General features: G+C 37.5%; 1 protein-coding gene across 3 annotated transcripts in view; it reads right to left on the reverse strand.

Moving 5' to 3' along the window:
- TRHR (thyrotropin releasing hormone receptor) overlaps positions 1 to 24995 on the reverse strand; it is a 130938-nt gene that overhangs the window by 64104 nt on the left and 41839 nt on the right. The window contains exon 1 of one of the 3 annotated variants that reach the window (XM_082364409.1): positions 9524 to 9579. The exons of the other annotated variants lie outside the window; for them this stretch is intronic. The gene's annotated coding sequence lies outside the window, so the exon portion shown is untranslated. Of the gene's footprint in view, positions 1 to 9523; positions 9580 to 24995 lie in introns of those variants that run through there. 3 annotated transcript variants of the gene reach the window in all.

Here is a 24995-nt window from a genome sequence, read left to right on the forward strand (position 1 = left end):
AATCCTAGGAGATAAAGCTCATTTCCAACTCTATTTTGCAGGTGAGAAAACCAAGGGGTTAAACAACTTCACAAGGACAGAGAGTTGATATATTCCAGAGCCAGGGTGCAGACCTGGAAGTCTGGCTCTAGATGGTATGAGGTACATGGTGATAATATATAATACACATCTTACCGTGGGTATGGGTCAAATGGGTTTGAAAGCCACTCCAATGCAGAGAAGATAGGCAGCCCCCACCATACCAGCATCCCTGGGCAAATGCACTAGCTCTGTAGAATTTCCAACCTCTTGGCAATCACAGCCAGTGTTAATATTCAGGTTACTTCTGAATCTTAGCCAAATGATTTAATCAATTTAAGAATGAAAGAGGAAGGTAAGTGTATGCAAGAGTAAGATGTCAAAGTCGTCAAGGTCATGCTTTTAGGGAGAGAAAATGGTGAACTGCTAAGATGTGCAGATTACAAAAAATTCAGTTAATATCACGCACAAAATGTTATTTCAGAAAATAAATGTTAACTGTGCACCTTCTTATTCTAAGGATTGTGGGGAGCAAAGATAAGTAGAACAGGGTCCAATGTTCTCAAATAGTTTATAGTCCAATGGGCGAGACAAGCAAACATAAAATCTGAGTTACACTATGACCTTGTAAGTTCAACAATTGAAATGAGAAGAAATGCAGTGAGCTGCTCGGTTGTACATAAGAGTGGCCACCAACTTGGCCTGAAGGATGAAAAAAGCTCATGGAGAAGCCAATCCTGGACCTGAATCTTGAGAGTAGAAGGAGGAGGGAGGATTTCAGGCCGAGGGAAGAATGTGTGTAATAAACTGAAAGGGTGGGAAGGTGGAGCATGTTTCTAGAACTCTGCGTTGTCCCAACTTACTCACTACCATGTTCCCTAGTAATGAGAATGTCTTTGGGAATAAACATTCTATTTTTTTCTACAACATCCTAATATTTGAAGATGCACTGAACCTTGCCAAAATAGCTGCATTCTCCTAGGCTCTATTGCGAGTGTGTAACTGAATACTAATGCAGCTGGAAAAAGAAAATTTCTACAACATTATGCCTGTCCCTAATAAATTCTAGCTGAATTTGCTTACCTAAGGGCTCAGTGTACTTCAAAGATCGAAACTCGATTGATTGATTGATTGCCTTCCGTGGGAGCTGCTGCAGGCAGCAACTTTCCTTGCTTGTCTCAGTTAGATTAGGGCAAGTGTTCGCCACCTCTCCAGGGCAGAACAAGTCATGGGAATACCTTCTCCTCATTCTAGACACATGCTTTTAACAACGTTTCAACAAGCAACATTAGCTTTTTGCAAACCAGGTTCAGTTTAATGCGAAGTGATCCAATGTCATATGAAAAAATAATTGGCTTCATGCTTGGAAGAGCAGGGAGGCAAGGTGTATGTGTAATGGAAAGGAAAGCCTTGAGTGTCCCATAAAAGACGTGAGTGTCCCATAATGAGCCTGGACAATTTACTTCAATTCTCTGAGCCTCAGTTTCCTCATTTATAAAATGAAGATGTTGGAGTAACTGACATGTTCTAGTTTTAAATGTTTGATTTTGAGGTTATTTTAGACTCTTGTTGAGAATCAAAAGAAATGATGTTTAAGGTTCAGGTAGCCCAGAGTCATACTATATTGTCTCTCCTATACCAACATCTTGAGGGAACCAAAATGGAAAAAGTGGGTTTCCTCTCTAAGCTGGACAAAGCTGTCCTCTGGACCTAGGCTGGGAAGTGGGACCCTCTGATTGTGCCCCTGATATTTTATCACGTCTGTAAAACTGCATTTGCTGGCAGCCTACAAGGCTGCTCTATTTGGGTCTCCTGTGTTGGTTTACCTCAGCGTGGAAAATGCCCAAGTTCTTGTGCATCATACACGTAATGCCACTAGCTTGCAGAGACTGCAGAGGCTAAAAGCTGCATAAGGGAACAAGGCAGAACAACCCACGTGATGTCAAAGAATCAAGCTCTTGGGGACCTTTAAACACACTGTACATATGCAGATAAATCCCCTTGAGAATACAGGGTAAATATAAAAATATTTACTTTCTTGCTTTCTGTTCTTGTGGAATGCACATTAACACAAGAGAAAGCCAGAGCTCTACTGGCCTAATGATATATATTTTATGGTTCTTTTGTTGAAAGTTCACCTCTTTTATTGGTTATCTACTTGACTGTGGTTAAGGAAATGCCAAATCCTGCTCCTGTCCTGTTGCTATAGTGATTCCTGAGCGATAAAAGCCAGGCATGAAATATTCAGCTGCAAGTTTTATCAAACTAATGTTTAAATTAAAAATGGATTTTAATTTATTTATTAAAATATTTGAAATTCGGTGATCACGGAAGCTTTACTTTCCAATTACCTCTGCCTTTTCCTCCTTGATTGCTGACTCATGCAAACAGGTGTTTTCAGTGAGTGACTCACTTGTATTTTCTTATTCTCAGGTGAGAATCGCTGGACCACAGTGAAGGCAGTTGAGTGGCTGGATCAGCTGAAGGGACCAGCATTTTTTTTTTCAACAGTTTAACCATCCATTATTTGATGGGAGCCATATAATTAATTTCAAATAAGAGATTTTAAAATACTTCTTTCCCTTCCCACTTGAACACTGGCTCAAATGTTTTTAAAGTCTCAATAACTATATTTTGGAAACTTGGTTTTGTTTCTACAATAGTTCCGTTTTGTAGAATGCCCTCATCCAGTTTTTGTTTCTACAATAGTTCCATTTTGTAGAATGCCCTCATCCAGTTTTGCATTTTGTAGAATGCCCTCATCCAGTGTGCCATGCTTACATTTCTGTCCATGCATTTCAAGACAGAATAAGCTAACCTATTGGTGGTAGGTCAGAAATGTGGTACTGTGTCAGGTTCACACACAAGAGCAAAGATTGGAGAATGAAATATCAATAGATGGCGGTAGGTGGAAAGGAAGGTTTGCTTGGACAGCAGGTTTTCACTTGGGTATGGCAAACTTGGAGAATCCTCCCCAGCCCTTGCTTAGTATCACATAGACCAGGCACCGGAAAAATTTTCTGTAATAGGCCAGAGAATAGATATTTTTGGCTTTGCAGGCCATACCAACCTCTGTTGTAACTGCTCACTTCTGCCATTGTAGCATGAGAGCAGTCATAGGCAGTATATAAATGAATGAGTGGCTGTGTTCCAATCAAACTTTTGTTTATGAACAATCAAATTTGAATTTCATGTGACTCATGTGTGAATTTCATGCGTCACAAAATATTATACTTCTTTTTATTTTTTTCCCCAACCATTTAAAAATGTAAAAACTATTCTTAGCTTATGGCCACTAAAATAACAGGCAGTGGGCTGATTTGGCCAGCAGGCTGCTGTTTGCTCTCCTCTAGTATAGAATGTTAACAGGATGGAATCTGGGCTCAGATTGTCTGCCTTTGAATTCTGCACTCTTCCATTCTACCTGTTTTACCTTGAGCAGTTAATTTCTCCTTGTCTTGGTTTCTTCATGTATACAGTGAAGTTGGTAGTAATACCTACTCGTGGAGTTTTTAAGTTTTAAATAAGGGGATAGATAAGAGTGATTAGAATTGTTCTTAACATAGTAGGAGTTCACTAATAGGAGTAATTATCAACCACAGAGGACCTCAGGGCACTAGGGGAGATGTTCTGTCATGGTGGGACTGGAACAAAGTCAGTCGTTAAGATTTGACATCTGTGGGAAAAGCCAGTGTGACTTGCAGTGAGAATACGACCACCCCTCCTTTCTTCCGCAGTCACCAAAGCAATACAGCCTGCCTTTTGCCCACCTACCCGGCCACCATCTACGGCCTATTTATGATGAATGCTTCCCTGTGGAAATGGTTGCTGGTGCTTTGCATGCCGGCACCTTCTGTCACACAAAATTTAATCATTTTTATTTGCCTTCCACAGCACTTTCTAAGTGTTGGCACAGTCATTTCAGGACTGGTCTCATCATTTTCAGATCTTATGATGGCCATTTTTTAAACCTCATAAATCCAGAGAGGCAAATTTTTGCAGAACATAACACAGCTGTTGGGCAGCAGAGAACTGCCCTTCCAGAGTTGTCCATGAAAATACAAAGTTGTCTTTATGATGTTTACTGTTTTCTCTCCTCGTTTTACTGTTCCCATTTATTTTTGGTTCCTGGTCCTTTAGGGGAGCTTAGAGCTAAGGAATATTTGTTTTGAGGGGGAGGAATTTTTAAAATATCTAAAAGTTATCCTTCTGATGATATTCTTTTTTGATGATTGTTTTCAAATCTTGCAAATCAGTTTTCCCCAGAGGCCAAATCATAATCTTAATTAATATTATTTTAAAGGCACAAGCCATAAGAAGGAATGATGTACCAAAATATTCTAATTTAGGAAAATCCAGGTGGCAATTTGGAGAATTTCATAATGGAGACCACTGACGACACTTTTTATTGTTTCTTAAAAATGGTGTCAGACATTTTCTGAGATTGGTGATTGTCATAGGTTTGTGATTCCTGTGAAATATTTTTTAGGTGGATGATTCTCTACTGGGTTGTGTTGTAATTAGTTCTGTTTTTAAAAAACTTAATTACATTATTCATTCATTCAAATCATAAAAACCTGGGCTCTGGAGTCAGTTCGAATCTTGGCCCCATCATTTACTAACTTTGTAACTTTAAGTAAGTTATTTAAGCTCCCTTTGCTCAATTTTCTTCTCTGTAAAAAACAGGGGGGTAATAATCACACGCATCTCATACAATTGTTGTAAAGAATAAAAGTCATAATTCATAAAAATTTCTTAGAATGGTGCCTAGCACTGAATAAGAATTCAAGAAATGTTAACTCTTTTTATTCTTTAATTATTCATTAGGGAGTTCATTTGTCTCTATTATGCTCAGACCTTGACCCTGTTGACCTGAAACAAATAGACTGCCAGATATTTTTCCAGAAAAGATGGGCTTATTCAGGATCAGCAGAGAATTACAATTCAGGGCAAGACACATGCAAGTCCCCACACAGCAAGGGAAGGAGAACATTTTTATAGAGGGGGAAAAGAAGTTGGGAGGGCTACAGTAAGCATAGAGCCCATGACTTTTCATTGGCTGAGTTGTTGCCAGAAAAGAAGAGTCTTTCCTCTCTTTGTTGGGCTCTGCTATCCTCACAGGGTGTGGGAGCTCTCCCTTCTGGTCTCCCAACTCTATTTTACAAAGGTTTCTGTTTATTAATTTTTTACAGCCCCTTTCACTTACTAGCTGTGTGACCTTGGGCAATTTGCTTTAACTCATAATGAGCATCTTAAATTTTTTTCAGGAAACTTTCTCAACACATCAGATTAACAATTTGAAATAGGAGAAAGAAAGCAAATAATAGGAAAAAAGGAAAGGCAATAGTTGAAATCCATTGCAAAAATGTACTCCAAAAACAGTCTTTCATCTCAGATTTGAAAGAATTCTGCTTGTGCATTAATAAAGGTTTCCCTTCTGTCTGAATCAAGCTCATGATATAAATTACTTTCAGGAACTGCTTCTACAATGCTCACAATCAGAAAAAGGGGTTATACATGATGCCTAGGCAGGGATATCCTGCCTGAAAGCAAATGTATCCTTTTGAAGAAGAATGAAGGAAACAGCCATGGCCAAGGCCAGCCACCAGAACATTCTACCTGTGATCATGAGTCACAGAGTGCCTAAACAGACAAGCAAGAACCTACTTGAACTTTTCAAATCCTGGTAATAAAGAAACATACTTTTCACCAAAACTAATTTTTTCCATAGCCATCCACAAGTCTGAATTCACATACTCCCGCAAAACTCCAAATGCAAATGAACATTTCTAGAGCACGTCGACAGTTTCATGGCCAGCATGCTTGATTAGTCTGCTGTCCTGGGCTCTGAGTGAGTCATGGAGCCCAAGGGATCCATCTGCACCGGGGCTTTGTAGGTAGAGCAGATGGCAGTCCTGTTTCTACATGGCAGTTTGGGGATAACCACTCCCTTCTTAATGGGGAATAAAAATAGATTTAATAAGTTCAGTAAAGGCTGCAATTAAACAATTTGAAGATCTTAAAACTATCCAATAACTGATCCTACTTTTCCAATTTGTTCCCTCAAACTAAATTTGACCTGTCAGACTGACACAACTTTATGTATACTGGATTATTGAAGACAGGAAGTAAAATCATTCCAAAGCATAGAGCTTAGACCTCACAGTCCTGAAGGCAAGCTAATGAGGAACTAGAGACTGCCTTTAATTTCTCAATAACTTTTGTCTTCAAAACAGTAATGCTAATTTAGAAATACCTCGTTCTGCTCTTTCTTTACACTATTATTTTTTAAATTTATTTATTTAAATTTATTTATTTTTGGCTGCGTTGGGTCTTTGTTGCTGCGTGCAGGCTTTCTCTAGTTGCAGTGAGCGGGGGCTACTCTTCGTTGTGGTGCACGGGCTTCTCATTGCGGTGCCTTCTCTTGTTGAGGAACACAGGCTCTAGGTGCACAGGCTTCAGTAGTTGTGGTGCATGGGCTCAGTAGTTGTGGCTTGCGGGCTCCAGAGCTCAGGCTCAGTAGTTGTGGCACATGGGCTTAGTTGCTCCACAGCATGTGGGATCTTCCCGGACCAGGGCTCAAACGCGTGTCCCCTGCATTGGCAGGCGGATTCTTAACCACTGCACCACCAGGGAAGCCCCTTTACATTATTGAGAATCCGTTATTTTTAAAAGATTTAAGACATTAATTATGGTTTCCCTAATACTACCTGTTCATGGTATATGATGTGATGTTGGATTGTTTCCTGAAATTTTCTACTATAATATTTCTAATATTTTATTTAAATGTTTTGCTTTAATATTCATAAGTAATAATCAGTCTATAGTTCTCTTTTTTGTGCTGCTTTCTGAAAAATTGAGTTTAAATATCAATGTAACACTTGCTACCTAAGAAAGAAATTGGAAGTTTTTCTTCATTTTAAAAGATTTGAAACAATTTATGGAGCATTGGGGCTATTTAGTCTTTACAGATTTGGCAAAATTCTCCTGTGGAACTGCCTGGGACTGGTGCTTTTTTGTGGGGAAATTCCTTGGTAATATTCTCTGTTTCTTCTATGGAAATTCATCTGCTTAGGTTTTCTATGATTAATTGGCTCAGTTTGGTAAATCGTATTTCCCTTGGAAACAGTCAGTTGTGCCTAAACATGCAAATGTTTTTGCATTAAAGTTTGCAAAGTAAAAAAAAAAAAGACATTAATTATAAAGGTGTTACATTTTTATTTTAAAAAATCTGTAAGTACTTGGTTGTTCAGATTTAACTTAATTGCTTAAGAATATTTTATGAGGTAAAAATAGAAGTTTAAAGTTCATACTTATTTGTTTACCAATACCATATTCCTCTTCTGGTTGCTCCCAGGGATCTTATTCTCACAGCTAAAGTTACTTAAACTCTAACTGAAGCCTCAGCCCTGCCTTAGGCCCTATGATGCAGAGCTATTTTTAGTTCCCCCAGTTTGCTGGTGAGAAAACTGAGGCACGGAGATGGTAAGAAACTCACCCAGGATTGTCCAGCTCACGTGGAGCAGCGCTGGGATTTGAACTTGGGTGCTCTGTTCCTGGAGCCTGTGCTCTTAACCACATGCTCTGGGTCTCCCCAATGCCTACCATGGAGAATAGACTCATTCTTTGGGTCCTCCTTTACCCAAGCAGGATGGAAAAGAAGAAGCACACACGAGAGTGGCAAAAAACCCCACAAAAACAAGGAACAAAAAAATGCCACAGACTCTGTTGAATTCTAAAACATGAGCTCCCATGTTTGGAACTATAGCAGCCACCATAACTGCCTTCTTCCCCACGACACTTTGAAGGAGGTGTGACATTCCCTGGGTTGCATAAATGTCACCACATTTGTGAGACGTTAGTCTCACTACACTGTAGTCACATGTCATATATAGGAATCAGAAGGGCTAAATGACGAGCAAATTTTGACAAATCAACTTTCTCTCTCTCTCTTTTTAAAATGCTTGAGGGGGAAGGCAGTAAAAGCAAAGACAGAAGATTATATTGCTTTCATTAAGGTTATGCTTTGTCTGGCGTACCATTCTTAATTATGAAGACAAAAAGTGTTTTGACGAAGTGTTTTTGATCGGGTGGATGAATAACTATCCTTAGTAGGTGGGCAATTCAGGTTTACATGCAGTGATATTAAATAGACACTAATGCTGTGGCCAAAGTCAAGTCTGCATAGCTTCCTCCTCTTCTGCTGGTCCTCAGAATTCTTACTAAATTTTTCTTCTCAGGGCCCCTTCTTTCTCTCAACTGGAAAAATGCCCACTGGCATTTAATGAACCCCTGTACTCTCCACAACCTGGTTCATATCATGATGGTTTCACGTGGATCTCAGTGTGCCAGCCCATCCACAGCCCTGTTTGAATCAGTGTCCAGTTCCTAAGGCCGCTGGGTGCCCACGGTCCCCCTGAGCTCTAGCACTCTGCACAGTTTTCAAGTAGTTAACATTTCATGCATATGACTCGGTATTATCTCCACTGCTTCAGCTTAAGAGTTTGAGGACTTTCTTTGTAACACCCATATTGTACGTGTAGTACTTCAAAAGTATTTGTGGACAATGTTAAATGAAGTCACCTCCCACAAAATAACTGCTTTAAAGCCCACCATTATATTTGATAATATTCTCATCCCTAGGGAAGAAAGCAATGTCTTGGCTAGTATGACTTGTGTAAGGAGTATTTCTTCTTAGAAATTGTGGCAGATACTGCTGTTTGCTTCCCAATATTCATTTTGCCTTGAGCAACGTACTCAGCTCTGGGCTATAATTCTCACCTTCTCTTGAAGCTCTGAGATACAAGTGGAAATTCCTTTTCAGAAGTTCTAGGAAAGCTTCAAGAAAGCTATGAGGGATCTGGGAAGTAAGCTCTTTGAATTTTATTTTTTCCTGGAAAGTAAGTGTGATGGTTGGAGATCTAGCAGGCTTCATGGATCATAAACTAACTTTGAAGATGCTAAGACTTACTGAAAGAAAAAGCCTGGGTTTCTGATGATCATGGACAGACCAGCTCTAGACTTCCTACTTTTTTTTGTGAGAAAGAAATAAATTTTTACTTTATTTAAGGCATGACTTTATTTATTTGTTTGTTTGGGTTCAAATTTGCAGACAAATGCATTTCTAACCAACAGAGAAGTTAAATGAATATCCAGTTACATTTTAAGTGGCATGGAACAGCAAGAAGTTAATGGGAATTCAGTAATACTATCAGTACCTTTATAAAAGAAGGAAACATTGTTCCTCAAGTTTCTAGTCTAAATTAGGGTGGGATTGTTAATAACTGACAAAATAGGAATGCAACAAGTTGTCATGACCAACTTATTGGAAGATATCAGAGGCAGTTTCGTAATGTGTCAACTTGGCCAGGATGAGCTACATTTCTCAGATTCCCTTTTCTGTATATTTCCAGACAGGGTCGGCCACAAGAAAGAACCTTGTAGGATATGTGAGGGCAGAAGTGAAGCCATAGCCATTTTGTAACTTATACAACGTGTCACATACCTGCTAGTTCACCTCATCACCTTGAAGCAGCAGCCAGGCCTGCAACTACTCCCCCTTCCTTTGGATCCTCTTTCAGTGCCTCTGAATCCTGGACCAGGTATGTGTGTTTAATTCCATGATGAAAGGCCTAGATTTCTGCAGATACCCACACCATCAAGGTCAGAAGCAACAGGAAATGACACAGGTTTCAGTTCTTCTTCGTGGATTCCAGGATGTGTTTATGGATTCCAGCTCTTTCTGGCTGTCTCCCACTTTATCTCCGTCTTCTCTTCCTGACTGGCTAATGAGTGAACTTCAAGCTCTAACATCAGATGCAAAGACAATAACCTTACAAAGATCACTGAACCAGCTCCCACAATTGTAGAAGGTCAAATCCCTGTGACAAATCCCTTCATATTTTGGGTTCCTCTAGTGGTTCTGTTTAACTGATTGAAGCTTGACTGATGCAATGATATCAAAATCATTAGTATCAGCACATTTCCAAAACAGTTTGAAATTTAAGAGGAATAAATAAATGAAAGGTGGACCAATTAGGGATGAAATGCCAAAAATAAAATATAACTAGGCAGAAGCAGAAAAGGAGTCTTGTATGTCATTCTTGATCTCATTAATTAATTCAACAAATATTTATTGGGTGACACATAAATGCCAGACACTTTGCTATGTTCTAAATGAAAATAATAGGCAACAGATTTGGTCCTTGCCAACCTGGTACCTGTTCTAGGAACTAGTGATACAGCAATGAACCTAACAAATATCCTTGTCCTCATGGAGCTTACATTCGAGTTGGTTGAGGTAACCAATAAACATGTAAATAAATTAATTAAATATGCATATGTCATATCATAATAAGTGAGACAGAAAAACCAAGTAGAGGTAATAAGCCCTTCATTGCATGGTGGGAAGTGGAAAGGATTTAGAGATAATGTGGGTAAAGTATCTGACCCACAGTAGACCTTTCATAAACTATAGTTATTGTTGTTGGCCTTATTAGAATTGTGGCATGAAGATAAAATATATATATATGGAATCTAAAAAATACAACAAACTAGTGAATATTACAAAAAGGAAGCAGACCCGCAGATATAAAGAACAAACTAGTGGTGACTGTCGGGGAGAGGGAAGGAGGGCGGGGCAAGATAGGGCTATGGGAGTAAGAGGTACAAACTATTAGGTAGAAAATAAGCTACAAGGATGTATTGTACAACATGGGAATATAGCCAATATTTTATAATAACTATAAATGGAGTATAACCTTTAAAAATTGCTAATCACTATATTATATACCTATAACTTATATAATATTGTACAGTAACTATATTTCAATTAAAAAAATAAAAAAAGAAGGGGGAAGGTGTGATAAAAATCCATGGAATAGGAATCATTAGAACTCAGTAACTGATTACTCTTGATATCTAAGGGCAGACAGAGTAATGGGATTTGAATCCTGGCCTCCAGAATATGAGGAGTTTAAACAAAATAAAGAAGCAGTCCTCCTATTGGTAAGATAGTAAAAGAAAAAAACTTCATGAATTAGGAGAACTAAACATGATAAAGCAGTCTGGAATGTGGCAAGGAAGAGTGTATATGGGCATAGGGAGGAACGTGAGACCCTCCATAACATAAACCCAGGGTACATTGCCGAACCCGGATCTCTGAAGGGCCCTAACGAGAAATTTAAACAAGATGAAAACCGACTGATTGAGTCACTTTTGTTTGGAGGGACCCAGTTCCAAGCCTGTGTAACTTCATGATCTTCTGCTTCTTGGATGATGCTTCTGCCGGTACCTGGACTGGACCACGCAGGGAATCAGGAAGGCAGCCTGGCTGGTGGTGGGGCTCAGCTGAATGATGGACTGCTGGGGCTAATGGAACAGCTGTGTGAGACTGGACATGGGCACCAAGCGTTGCACCTGCCTTGCAAGCTTCCCTGCAGCCACTGCACACCCCTCAGAAGTCATCCCCATTTGCCCTGAATAAATAAATATACAAGGTAGAAGAAAGTGAAAAGATCTAATTACCATCTTTAAGACTCTTATTTTTCCAATGAAGAAAACTGAGTAGTAGGTGCCATGTTGTTAAGAGAATTAAAGAAAATGTTTAGCAATTAATAAAACCAAATGAGATATGATGGGCTTCATTTCAGCAGGAGATATTATAATAATAATTACACTTTCAATAACTGTACAGAGCAGAAAGTCACTGATCATCCCCCTTGTGTGCTGAAAGTTGACTCTCACTGAAGGATTAGTGAGGGACTGAGGAGAGGGTGGGAAAGCAGTGACAGAAGAGACTGGGTAGAGGTGGGGGGTTCTGTCCCAAACTGTCACCATGACCACAGATGATGACAAAGGATATTGTCCGCTTAACTGTCTGAGTGAGACATCCTCAATTACAGTCACATTTTTACTGACTTATGTGGAAACCAATTCTTCAGCTTTCTAATGGAGAAAATATTGATGTTCTGGCAACATTTCCTTGAAGAAAACAAGCTATGAAAAGGTTAGGATGAAAACAAAGAATCTTTTGGTTTGGAGCACTGAGGAATCAAATTAGTAACTCAAATATTCAAAACAGAAGGCCCTGAGATAGAGACAGAAGCTACTTTCATTGACCCTGGTATGTACTTGAAATGTCAAAAGTCCTGATGTTCAAATTGGGGAGAGAAATTATTGAAGACTAAACACATTTAAAACCTGGAAATGATTTGGGATTAAGGTTTTCAATAGGAGAGTCTACTAAGCTTAGATTGGGCCCTTTTCCTGAGTTAAAGGGAGAGACTAAGCATAGTATTCTCTAGGATAGCTTTGCTTGACACCATGATCCTGGATCGCCTCCCCTAAAGCATTTATAATACTCACATACCGCTCCTTGAGGGCAGTAACCACCTTTATTCAATAGCTTGTTCTTAGTGCCTAGTGCTGTGATTGGCTGAAAGTCATAAGAATGGTAAAATACTTTTGAGAATACTTGCACTGTGGCAGGTATTGTTCTACACTCTTCTCCTGTATCCAACCATGTGGTCCTCATAACAATCCTAGGTAGGAGGTGTTGTTATTACTCCCATTTTACAGATGCAGGGTATAGGCAGAGTGAGGCTACACAACTGGCTCAAAGTCATACAACTCATAAAGGGACGGTCAGAAATCTGTTTTCAGAAGCTTGTTGCATACCAGCATATCATCCAGTTTACGGAAAAATGGTCATCCTAGAAAAACATCTTTATAAGTATCTGTGAAATGCTCACTGGCGAGAGCAGTACTTAAAATGATCTCTCCTAACTTATCCTTTTTGAACTGAGAAGATATTTGTACTACAAACGTTAAAAGGAGGGTCTTGGGACTCTCATGACAGAGTATTAGAATACCAGAAGAGATGTGAATTCTTACTATTGACTAAACATAAAATAGAGTTGCTTACAGATATCGTTGGATATGAAATATCTGTACAAAAGAACAAAAACTTCATGTGTAACACTTCCTTTTAACTTCTAAATTTTAGTAACCATCATGAATTCATAGGAGCACCATTTAGTACTAAATTTTAATATCAGAAAAGATAACATATGTAAAACTTTCTTCATCAAGATTGTCTTCATGACCATTACTACATTTGACCTTCACAACAGCCCTAGTGTAATGAAGACCAATGTTCCAATTTCATTTTATAAATGACAACCTTGAATGTTTGACTGACTTGCTGAAATCACAGAGAGTGGAAGGCAAAACAGGATGTTATCTGAAACCTGCAACTCTGAGTCTAAAATCCAATGCCATTTTCACTGCACTTCATTTTCTAATGGTTTGGAATATTTTAAAGACAACTGCAATACATTTGTTCAATATGAATGATGTAGAAATACCAACTGTCCCAGTTTGTCTGGGATCAAGGAGTTCTCTGGACATGGGACTTTCAGTGCTTAAATCTAGAAAGTCTCCAAAAAACTGGGACTACTGGGTTACCTTCTGTAAATCTAATTGTTTATATAATTCAAAAGAAACCAAAACAACAGTTGTTGATTTTAATGGCCATGTGTATTTATGGGGGAAAAAAAGCCATGGAAAGATTAGCATGCCATTCAGTGGGTTGTGACTAAAAGTGAATTAATAAATAAATGAGAATATTATTCACATTAAAAGCTGGAGGAAATAAATGTGGCAAAGTGTGAATGCTCGTCTTTTGACTCATTAGAAACACATAATCATAAATTGTAGAAGCACGGAAAAACTTTGAGTAGAGGGAGGTTAGTGACCAGTGAGGTTTGAAATATTGTTCAGAGACAGATTGGATATTTTCCCCTGACTATTTAGTGAGAGTCTGATGAAGTCTGGAACAAAAACACTGTTTTTCACAATTAAATTGAAAGTATAAATGGAATTTTTATAATTATATTGGTGTGAAGTTGGAGAATTAAACTTACAACTTCTTCAAAATATTAACAATAGCTAACACTGATTGAAAACCTACTCTTGTTCCAGGCATTGCTATAAATGTTTTACGTTTAATCCTCAGCACAACTCTGTGAAGGAGATACTGTTCTTATCCCCATTTTATATATGGGGGACTGAGGTACTGTTCTTATCCCCATTTTATATATGGGGGACTGAGGCATATGCAACATACCCAAGACCGTAGCAAAACAGGAAGACAAAAACCGAGCCAAAAGTTTCCAGAGTCCGTGTGTTTAACCTCTATGCTGCATCCAGTTAAGGGTGTGGCAGAAAGTGGGGTACTTCTGTTTATTTATAGCTCTCCCTTTGAAATCATTTCCAAATATGTAGGAAGTAAAGTAGTTGGGAAGAGCCACACGGAGGAGGTGTTATTGGAGGGTTAGAGATGGAGTTTGGGAAGTAATATATTGGTGCCAATAGACTGGTGCCTTATTAATGGGAATCTTAGAGGCATTATTCTTCCCTTCTTTTGTTCTCATTAAGCAGAATCTTCCCTTGGGTGGCATTCTCTGAGCTTCCCTAACTCTTGTGTTTTTAGAATACCTAAATGAGATTAGAAGAAAAGGAAACGTCAAATCCACGTGGCAGTTCTACCCCCCACCCCAGTTTTCCTGAGGAAATCTGCAGTTCATTCTGTACTTTATTCTTTTTTAAATGGAATTTTGTTGAGGTAGATTTTCAATAATTGGAATAAGGGAGGGGATTAGTGGTTAATTTATTATAGCAATAGCTACATTCCTGTAGAAAGGTATGATATTCAAGATGATGTTTGATATTCGAGATGAAGGGGAGAAAATGTTCTCTGCCTTTGTGATTATATTAAGAGCCATAGGTGTAAATTTTTTTCTATAGAGTGATATTTAAATGCAAACATTCATAAACAGAAAAAAATATATTAATTCTGGGTCTCTTCTGTTCAGAATACTTTACATAGACTTTTCTACAGAAATGGGTTATTTCAGACTATTTCCCTGTGACAATGAAGTATCCCCTTTATACTGAAGGAAAGAAAACTACTGATGTATGAGCACTCGGAGTAAAGTGACTACATATTCCAAGCCACTAACTTCATGTTTTAAAAAACTTATATAGGACTGGCACTTTGTGGATATGTAAGACAAAGCAGAGGCTTTGGAGTTAGATAGACTTGAATTCAAATTCTGGTTGCTCCTGGTTGTCATTAGTCAAGTTTTTCACCCTCATTTCCTTTACCAGCAAAATGAAGATGGTAAAACCAACCTATCTAACTCAAAGAGGTTTGAGAGTTAAACTAAATCATGGAACTAAAAAATCTAATAGATACTAGGCATATATTCATTCCATAGACCTCTTGTGAAGTTCCCTAAAAATTCTAGACTTTCTTATGGCCAAAAATAGAGCAAAACTGATTAGTATTATTAGTACGGACAAGTTTGTCAAAGTTTCCCCTGACTCTGCACTTAGAATGTGCTGTTCCATCCTTGGACATATGCTAATTTGCTAAAAGAAAATGTGCTTATAGGTTTCAAATAGACTTTGATTCTATCTAATGCTACTTGTGTGATTACAAGTTCAGCCAGACACCCTGATTTTTAATTGCTTCTTAAGAGCTAGTCAGGAAATATTCTCACATGTGTGTCACACAAACCCAGATCTGGCAGAGTTAATGTCCTGGTAATTAAGGATTTAGGCTGAGAAATTTAAAAATGTCTTACAGTTAAAATATGTGCTCATAGATTAAAATGAATAAATGTTGGCCTTGACAATTTATCTTCTTGCAAGTTTTTCACAAGTACACCTGAATAAGGCAACAGGGACATAAGGGCAATGGGGAAGGATTAACCCTTTTTTTCTAGTGTACTTTAAAATTAGTATTATTACCCTTAAGTATTCAGATGGAAATGCATGACCTCATATACACTTGTTTTCCCATTTATCTGAACTACCTGGAAAAACTCCCAAAGTACAATTGTTACTAATACATTATATATAATTCCGATTTCCTTTTTTTAAGGGAGATGGTAAATTCTGAGGTCAACTACAAGAAAGTGAATAATGGTTGCCCTTTAGAACTATCTCTTCAGTGTTCCTGTTTTTTTACTTTTATTCCTGTCCTTTTACATCTTCATTAAAGGCATTTATTATAATTGGACATATCTAATTGAAATGAAGCTCTCAGAAGCTTTCGCTGCAAGCACAAGAAAAAAAATGTTAATTTTCAGACTGATTAACAATATTTTTAATTACAGAATGATTTTATGAGCTTCCCAACCATGACAACTCAGACAAAGTTACTAAGTTGGGAAAAACTTAGAATATGTAATATGTTTCAAATAATTATATTTGCTTATATTCAAAATGGTACACCTGTTTATTGTGATACCCCCAAAAGCTAAAATGAGATATAGAAGGTGGTTTAATGTTTTATTAACTAGATATTATGACACGCTAGAGAATGCTAACCCAGTCTATGGAAAGGGAAACAATTTATTCAACAAGTTCATGAGGTCAAAGGATCAAATTGACCAGTGTTTTGACTCAGTGTCATCTCTAGCTTTCATTCCTTATTAATCCCCTTATTCTCAAGTCTTGCTAGACTGGGCTATTATCAGTTCCTGGAACTCATCTTACTCTCTTGTCCTTTTTTTTCTTTTGCATATACTTTTGCATATGCTATTCTCTCTGCTTAGAATAGTCTTTCCCATCCCTGAAATGTCCACATTCCCAGGCTAATACTTTTATGCCTCTATCATTCAGTCATTCATTCACTTATCTGATGTTCACATACAATCCAGCACCAGTGTGTATGCTGGGTGTGGGAGGGAGGCAGTTATAGCCCTGAACAAGACTCTCATGGCTCCTCCCTTCAGGGGATTTACAGCTCTGGCAGGAGATTTCTCCATCCCATTCCCTTCCCGTGTTTCTTCTCAGCTTTGCCCCTAATGGGGAGAGTCTGTTAGCCTAATAATTTTCACATTAAAAAGAAACCTGCATCTGTTAGCCTTATAGATTAATTTACCTCATAGATTAATTTACCTAAGAGCTCTATAATGAGCCAATAATTCTAAGAGTCCACCATCACCTTCCTGAAAAGGAGCCATTCCTGCCTTGACCATCAGTGCACTAAAACTTTTGTGGAGCAGAAACCCTGGGTTGATGTTGAGGAGTAAAAAGCCAAAGTCGGAGAGAGAATAGAGCCAAATCCCAGATATTCATCTACTCTCTGAGTTAGAAGTCTCTCCTAAGAGTTACCATTTTATTCTGCTCTCACTATAATGTATTGCCATTTTCTGTCCCTTTGCCCATTTTCCCCACTAAACTTTAAGACCCCTACTAATCTCTGTGTCCTCAGAACCTAGCCCAGAGCTTAGCACATACCAGACACTCAATAAATATTTGTTTAATTAATGAATGAACCAGAGCAGCCACCAGGTATGGCTGTGAAGGTGACCTGCTGCACAACTGCAGGGCAACCATTCACATAGCCCATAGTGTGAACAGTGCTGACCGGAGTCCTCCATTGTACCACCATATGCCCTGACTCTGGAAATGGACTAATACTGTTACTCTCTGATAAAGAGTAATCCATGCTAGTGTGTCTAACTTCAGATACTAAAAGTATTTCACTTTCATTTTTAGTGCTTGGTCATTCATTTAAGTGTGAGGGAAAATAGGAGGGAAAACTTGTCTGTCCATACCACCCCGTAGTACATAATCTACTTATTTATTGCTGACTTATTGAAAATAAAATGGAATTCAGACTCAGACTTGGGTTTGAGTTAAGACCCCATCACTTAATGGGTAAATGACCACAAGAACATTAATTCTTCAGTCTGAGACTCGGTTTCTTCATTTGTGACAAGAGGACAAAAATATCTAGCTCCCATATTTGTGGTCTAGAGGTCTATCCACCTTATTGTTCTCAACCAACAATCAGCTTTTGGTTTTACTGATATTCTGTATTAACTTTTCTGTTTTCTATTTCATTGATTTCTATTCTTATCTTTATAATTTTCCTTCTTGTTCTTGATTTGAGTTTAATTTGCTCTTTTTTTCTATTTCTCAATGTGGAATAGATCACAGATCATTGACTTTAGACCATTCCTACTTGATAAAATTTAACATTCGATGCTCTAAATTTCCCTCTAAGCACAGCTTTAACAGCACCCCACAAATTTTTTTCCTTAAATTTTTTTTTTTTTACTATGGGTTTGCAAGCAAGGAATTCTCTTCATTTTGGCTTGTCTAAAAAAGGGTCTTTATTTCCAGTTAATTTCTGAAATAAATTTCTGCTGGGTAAAGAATTCTAGGTTGCAAGTTCATTCTACCTAGAATAAACTAGAGAGAATTCTAGGTTGAAAGAATTTTGTATTTTAAGGATGTCACTAAATTTTCTTCTGTCTTGGATAGTTCCTGATGAGAAGTTTGTTGTAATTCTTATCTTCCTTCCTCTGTATATATCATTTTTTCCTCTGGCTGTTTTTAAGATTTTCTACTTATTACCATGTTTTCTTTATGCATACACTCCTTGGGATTTATTGAGTTTCTTGGAAATATAGGTTTATAATTGTAACACATCTATAAAAATTTTTGGTTATTATTTCTTAGACAAATGTTTTTGTCTCACCTTCTTTCTCTTCTTTTTCTGCGACTTCAATTACAATGTGTTAGACTACTTGATGTTGTCCTATGCATCTGTTTGTTTTTCATTACTGTTTTTCTTTCTCTGCCTCATTTTGGAAGGTTGTATTATTATATTTTCAAGTTCACTGATTTTTTTCTTCTGCACTGTTTAATCTGCTCTTAATCCTACACAAAAATATATATATATTTATTGATTTAATATTTAAAAATACTTTTCTAATAAGTTTGCTGGGGTATTATTTTGGCTAGATTAAAAATAACTGAATTAACGTTGTCCACAAATAACTAATTATTTTACAATGGGTGTCTAGGTACTGAAGAAGTTATAGGAGAGTAAAAAGAATATTGAGCTTCAAAGCAGAAAATCTGAATTTTATTCCAAATTTCCTTACATATTAGCTAAATGATCTTGGGCAAGTTGCTAGTGACTTTAAGAGCAAGTTACTAATGTTTTCAGTGTGCAAACTATGGTTCAAGGACCTGCCATCTGTTTTGGGGACACAGTTTTACTGGAACACAGCCACGCCCATTAGTTTAAGTATTGTCTATGGCTGCTTTCACATTATGGCAGCAGAGCTGAGTAGTTGTGACACAGACTTAATGGCCCACAATCTCTAAAGTAACTAATCTCTGTCCCATTTTAGAAAAAGTTTACTGACCTTAGCATTAGAGCCTCAGCTTTTTATCTATAAAATACAAGTGATAGCACCCACATCACAGGGTTGCCGCTAGGATACTTACTGTGCTATACATGTGTGAAAACCTTTAGTACAGTGCTTAGCACATAGCCATTGCACAACAAATGCTTGTTAAATTGGAATTTAAAATTTCCATCCCCCTCCCAATGGTTGATTTAAAAACTATTTTCTTTTTAACCTTACTTTTATAAGGTGAAACAATTATCTGTCAAAAAGCAAAATTTAACATTTTCCCTTTTAAAAAACTCTGTTATTTGCTTAGTCATCATGACTTTGTCAAACAATGTAACCTTTATGCTTTTTTGTCATAAATAATTAAAGTAACAATAGGATATTTTAAATTCTGTGGCTGATGCAGTGCTGAACTCCACAGACTTGATACAAATAGAAAGGAAATAGAATATTTCTGAGTTTTTAAATGGTAAAGACCATAATTTTCTTTAAACAGCAGCAAACATAAAAGCCTATAAATTAAAATTATTGGTGGTTCTTTCTTGAACGACACTGTTAAAGATACAGGAGTATATTTTATTTCTGTTCTTGATGATTAGAAACATATCGTGTGAAAAATGAAATGATAATTTGGAAACAAAAATAAATAGGAATATTCTATACAAGAGACTGTTCCAGCAACTGCATGCTGTGTACACTGTAATTCTTAGCTACTCATGCCTATTATGGCAAGTAGGTACATAAGGAGAGGCAAGTCACGAGGAAGTATTCCCTCTTTGTAGAACTGCTTTTATTAAATTGTTCTCTACTGCGATCATCAGTACATCCTACACTGAAGGAATATATAAGAACATTATTGAACACATCCTGTCTGATCTTAGGACGATAATCATTGTACTCATCCTGATAAATTGCTGTTTCTAAGTTATGAACCCTGTGCATTGAGGAACTGATCAGGTTTCCATTTTCCCATGAACTTGACAGAATGCTCAGGGCCACATTTATGACTCAGTTGTGGCAATCATGAGTCTTCATGATGTACATTTTGCATTTTAGTATTCTTCCTGGTTGCATTTTATGTCCTCTGTTTATTCCTTTTGCTCTGCTTTTATCTGTGCTAAGTATTTTATGTAACTTTGCAAGCCACATTCAATCTTTTCTGGAACAAGATTGGGTATAAATAGATAGGTAATTGGGAAGTAAGTGGGTAGGTTATTTCCCTAAAGTGCTATTATGTCTATTTGGTTCTCTCCTTGAAATACCCTATAAATAACACAACAAAATAACTCTCAGCTTACCACTTGATATATTTTACAATTTGAAGAGAAAGATTTAGTTATATTAGTTGCTTGGATCCCTACATCATACAAAAAGATTAAAATAATTCTGCAACTGATCCTCTGTCTTCTCTAAAGTAAGCCTGTGATTTCAATACCAAATTTTCTTTTAAATATCAACAAGAAGGAATGCTTATGGTCTGCATTTAAACCATTCAGTCATACTAATTTTATTTGCTTGATAAAGATTATTGGAATTGGTTGCATTTTAAAAAGCTATGCAAGTGGAACTACAAAAATATATATTTCTAAATACATAACAAATCTTATTTATTAATTAAATAGGTATGTGTTGAGCACTATGTGTCATGGGCTTCCCTGGGGCACAGTGGTTGAGAGTCTGCCTGCCAATGCAGGGGACACGGGTTCGAGCCCTGGTCTGGCAAAATCCCACATGCCGCGGAGCAACTAGGCCCATGAGCCACAATTACTGAGCCTGCGCGTCTGGAGCCTGTTCTCCGCAACAAGAGAGGCTGCGATAGTGAGAGGCCGGCGCACCGCGATGAAGAGTAGCCCCCGCTTGCCGCAACTAGAGAAAGCCCTCGCACAGAAACGAAGACCCAACACAGCCATAAATAAATAAATAAATAAACCCAAAAGTTAAAAAAAAAAAGATTTACTGAGTTAAACTGAACTGAATCAGGCAAGCAATAAAAAACCAGGAAACATGAGGGCACTATAAATATCATGGATCACATACTCAAATACCCTCAGGGCCTGACAGATAATATAAATAAATAAGCACATGCTCTGTTAAGGGGAACAACTAGTCCAATCCAGACAGTTGTTACCATGTAGGATTGCAGCCCCATATTGCCAGACTGGAGGTTTTGGAGAAGCCAGAAGTCTCCATTTTTTTAATATAAACATTCCTATTTTAGATCCTAGTGGCAATAAATTCAGTTTAAAGATTCTTTGGGGGCCAAAAAACCTGGCTGTTTCCAGCATGGGACCACCAATGTGTCTCTGCTGGTGATATCTGGTGATATTTCAACCAGGATTTTTTGCTGCAAACTATAAAAAACAACTTTAGATATCTGATACAAAAAAAGGTAAGGAAAAAATTAAATATATTGGAAGGCTATAAGCGTAGGGATAGACAAAGAATTGGAGGAATAACTAAATAACCAGATTTGAGGCCGGACAGAGCCTGGGTAGTGCTAGGGAATCTTGGAGGCAAAAACTAATGGATACTGGAGTAGCTGGACTCCATCAGGCTTCTATCTGTGCCAAGTAACCATGACTTAAATTACTGGTAGGGTTGCCAGACTTAGCAAATAAAAACACTGCACACAAAGTTAAATTTGAATTTCAGATGAACAACCAATAATTTTTAGTTTGCCCCATGCAATATTTTATTTTAACAATCCTAATACCAGTAACCAGAGTCTGACTTGCTTAATTTGGGTCACACATCTATCCTTACCTCCCTAAGTGAAACATCAAGGAACACTGCAAGTCATGGAAGAGGGATAGATTTCTAAAAGAAAATCTGGGTCTTCAACCACAGGAAAGGGCAAGGAAGGTTAGGATGTCAAAATGGACCATTCCCTTCCTTCTCATTCTCTCTTCCTCTTTCATCATGACAATTTATAAAATAATAATATTTTATAATAAAATAATAATAATTTATAAAATTAGTAAATACTCATTGAACCATCTGCCCTAGCCACTAGGACAAGCACTATTCTAAGTACTAGGAAAACAGCATGAACAAAACAGACACAGATTTATATATTTTCCAGGTCAATTCTGTCTCCATTCTGTTTCACAGAAAAAAAAAATCACACATTCTTTCACCCACCTTAAGAGAGGAGTATAGTAACTTTCAATAAGCTGCAGAAACTTGCCTTTGTCCTACTATCAAAGCAGGTCCTGGGCCTATTTCTGCTGCCTTCCAGATTTCTAGAGACAAACGTCAGTCTCAGTCCACTGTGTCCCTGATAACAATGGCTCTCTGAGTGTTCTTGTTGAACCCCTCTCCCCACCCGTCTCTCAATCCCTAGACTTGTTTTGAGGGGGCTGGAGCCACCCATCAATCTTATTGAAGGAAGAGGGGCTGGGGCTCAAAACATGGATTTTGCCAAAGAAACTTCCTCACAAAATCCTCTCTCTCACCTGCACTCTCTTTCATCACCCTTTTGTAAATAAGAATTTGTTTTTAGTGTTGTAAAGCCAGCTTTTGGCTGGCTGTTTCCTGCAAATCTCTGCATATGGTCAGTCTCTAGAGCTATCTCAGTATTTTATGCAACATTTTTGGCCTGCACTCTAAACCAGAATGCCTGAGTTTAAATTGGAATTTGAGACCCATGACAATAGCTGTGAGACATTGAACAAGTTACATGGCCATTTTGTGCCTCAGTTTCCTCACCTAAAGAATGGGGTTTATAGAAGTTCCTGCCTCATGTCTTTATCATGAGTTTTAAAATATAAAAAGTTCTTAGAACAGAGCCTGGCCCATTGTAAGCCATTGTTATTTTATAGCCTTTTTCTGTGTCTCATTTGAAACTTTCAAATTAGCATCTTGTTGCTTTATTCTGTTCCCTTTTAACCTTTTTATTCTCCTGTCCTTAGACTAATTGGGATTCAAATCCATCCAAGTCATTCATCCATACCTAGGCTTCTGCTGCTGATGACATTCTCACACATAAAAGATGTTTCCTCTTTTCTGCTCACTATGTACAGTTCACATAATTATGAAAAATGAGGCTTTTCATCAAATTTTTCCTAAGCTGTCTGAAAAACCAACTTCTAAACTATTACCAAGCAAGAAAGAGAGTATGGTAATCATTTTTCTTTTTTAGTGGCAGCTAGAAATTAGAGCTTTCTGGGGGAGGAATTTAGTAGTAACTGTCAATGCTGGTTTCTTTATTTTGTCTTTTAAGCAGGTAATTTTTCAGTGATGGTGAGTGACACTTTTGAAGTTAAGGTAATTATTTCCTACTGTGTTGATGATGGCTGTGAATAATACTCCATTCTCAATTTGTGGCATATTCAAGGAAACACATCTTTTTAAAATTGCTTTTCTCTGATTTTTCAAGGGTTATAATAGTTGAACTCTGAGTTCACAATAAGATCGTTGGAATCATAATTCAAATCATGTGAAATTGTACCACTGATTTCTTGATGCAAGACCTCTTAAATAACAACGTAACAAAATTCAACATTTTACCTACTTAGTAGATTTTGGTTGCCAGAAGAGTACTTAGCATCTTTCCTTACTGAAGGTCTTGGAATCTTTGAATATTCTCCAGTGGAGATCAAGGCAGCTTGTAATTCACAGACTTTAGGTAGGTTTTGTGAGCAGAAAAATTCCCAGCTATAAAAAAAGCAGGAAAACAAATCCTCTAAGGAATTAGAACCTCATCTATCTCAGCAAAAAGAGATTAAAGCTCTTTTTGTGAAACAGTTCTTCACATAGCAAAAAAGATCAGCCAAAAGATTTTTTTCTGGATTGGTTTTTATTAACTAAATAACTAGTTTTATGAATTCTTCTTTTCTTGCTTGTTTGAATTTAGTTGGTCGTTTGACTTAATCAAATCTATCGGTTGTTTTGCATTATGAGAACCAACAATTCCTGAATGTATTCCATTAGATTCTGATCTGATGGGATACTCATTCATTCAGTCTTTATTTATTGAGCACCTGCTATGTGTCAGGGATAGTTATGGGGGATAAAGATGCAAACAAAACAGAAAAGATCTATGCTCACATCTAGTAGGGCAGAGGTGAAATAAGCAAATAAATAATTCTACATTTTCATGTAGTGAATAGTACTATGAAAAAAATAAGATAAGAGTCTGAAGGACAGAGAAGGAGCTTATTGTTTTAGATGCGATGTTTTATATATTAATAGAAAGGTAAAAACTTTCTGAGAAAGTGATACCTGAGTAGCAATCAGAACAGGGTGAATGTGAAAGGCATAGAAATATCTGGGGAAGAACAGCGCAGGCAGAAGAATAGCAATGGGAAGGGTCCTAAGGCACAAGAGTGGCTGACATATTCCAGAGACAAGGTGGTCAGTGTGGCCCAGGGAGGCATATGTGAAGCAGATGTTAACGGAGGCGAGAGACCAGATTGTGTAGGACTTTGTGGACCTTGGTCAGAGCTCTGATTTCCATGCTGAGCTGATGTGAAGCCACTGGAGATATTTGAGTGAGTGTGTGTGTGTGTGTGTGTGTGTGTGTGTGTGTGTGTGTGTGTGACATAATTTGATTTATGCTTTAAAAAGATCCCTTGATCATTAAATAAAAAACATATGGTAGGTTGGGAGTGAGGGGTAGGATATTAACAGTATTTTTTTTCTCTTAAGACTTCTGTGGTCAAAAAAGTTTTGGAAGCACTACATTCAACAAAGGTAAGAATTAATGGATTCTTAATTCTTAATTAATGGATTCTTAATTCTTAATTC

This window comes from Balaenoptera borealis (genome assembly GCF_965194805.1).
Source record: "Balaenoptera borealis genome assembly, chromosome: 17".
In the NCBI taxonomy this organism is placed as follows: domain Eukaryota; kingdom Metazoa; phylum Chordata; class Mammalia; order Artiodactyla; family Balaenopteridae; genus Balaenoptera; species Balaenoptera borealis.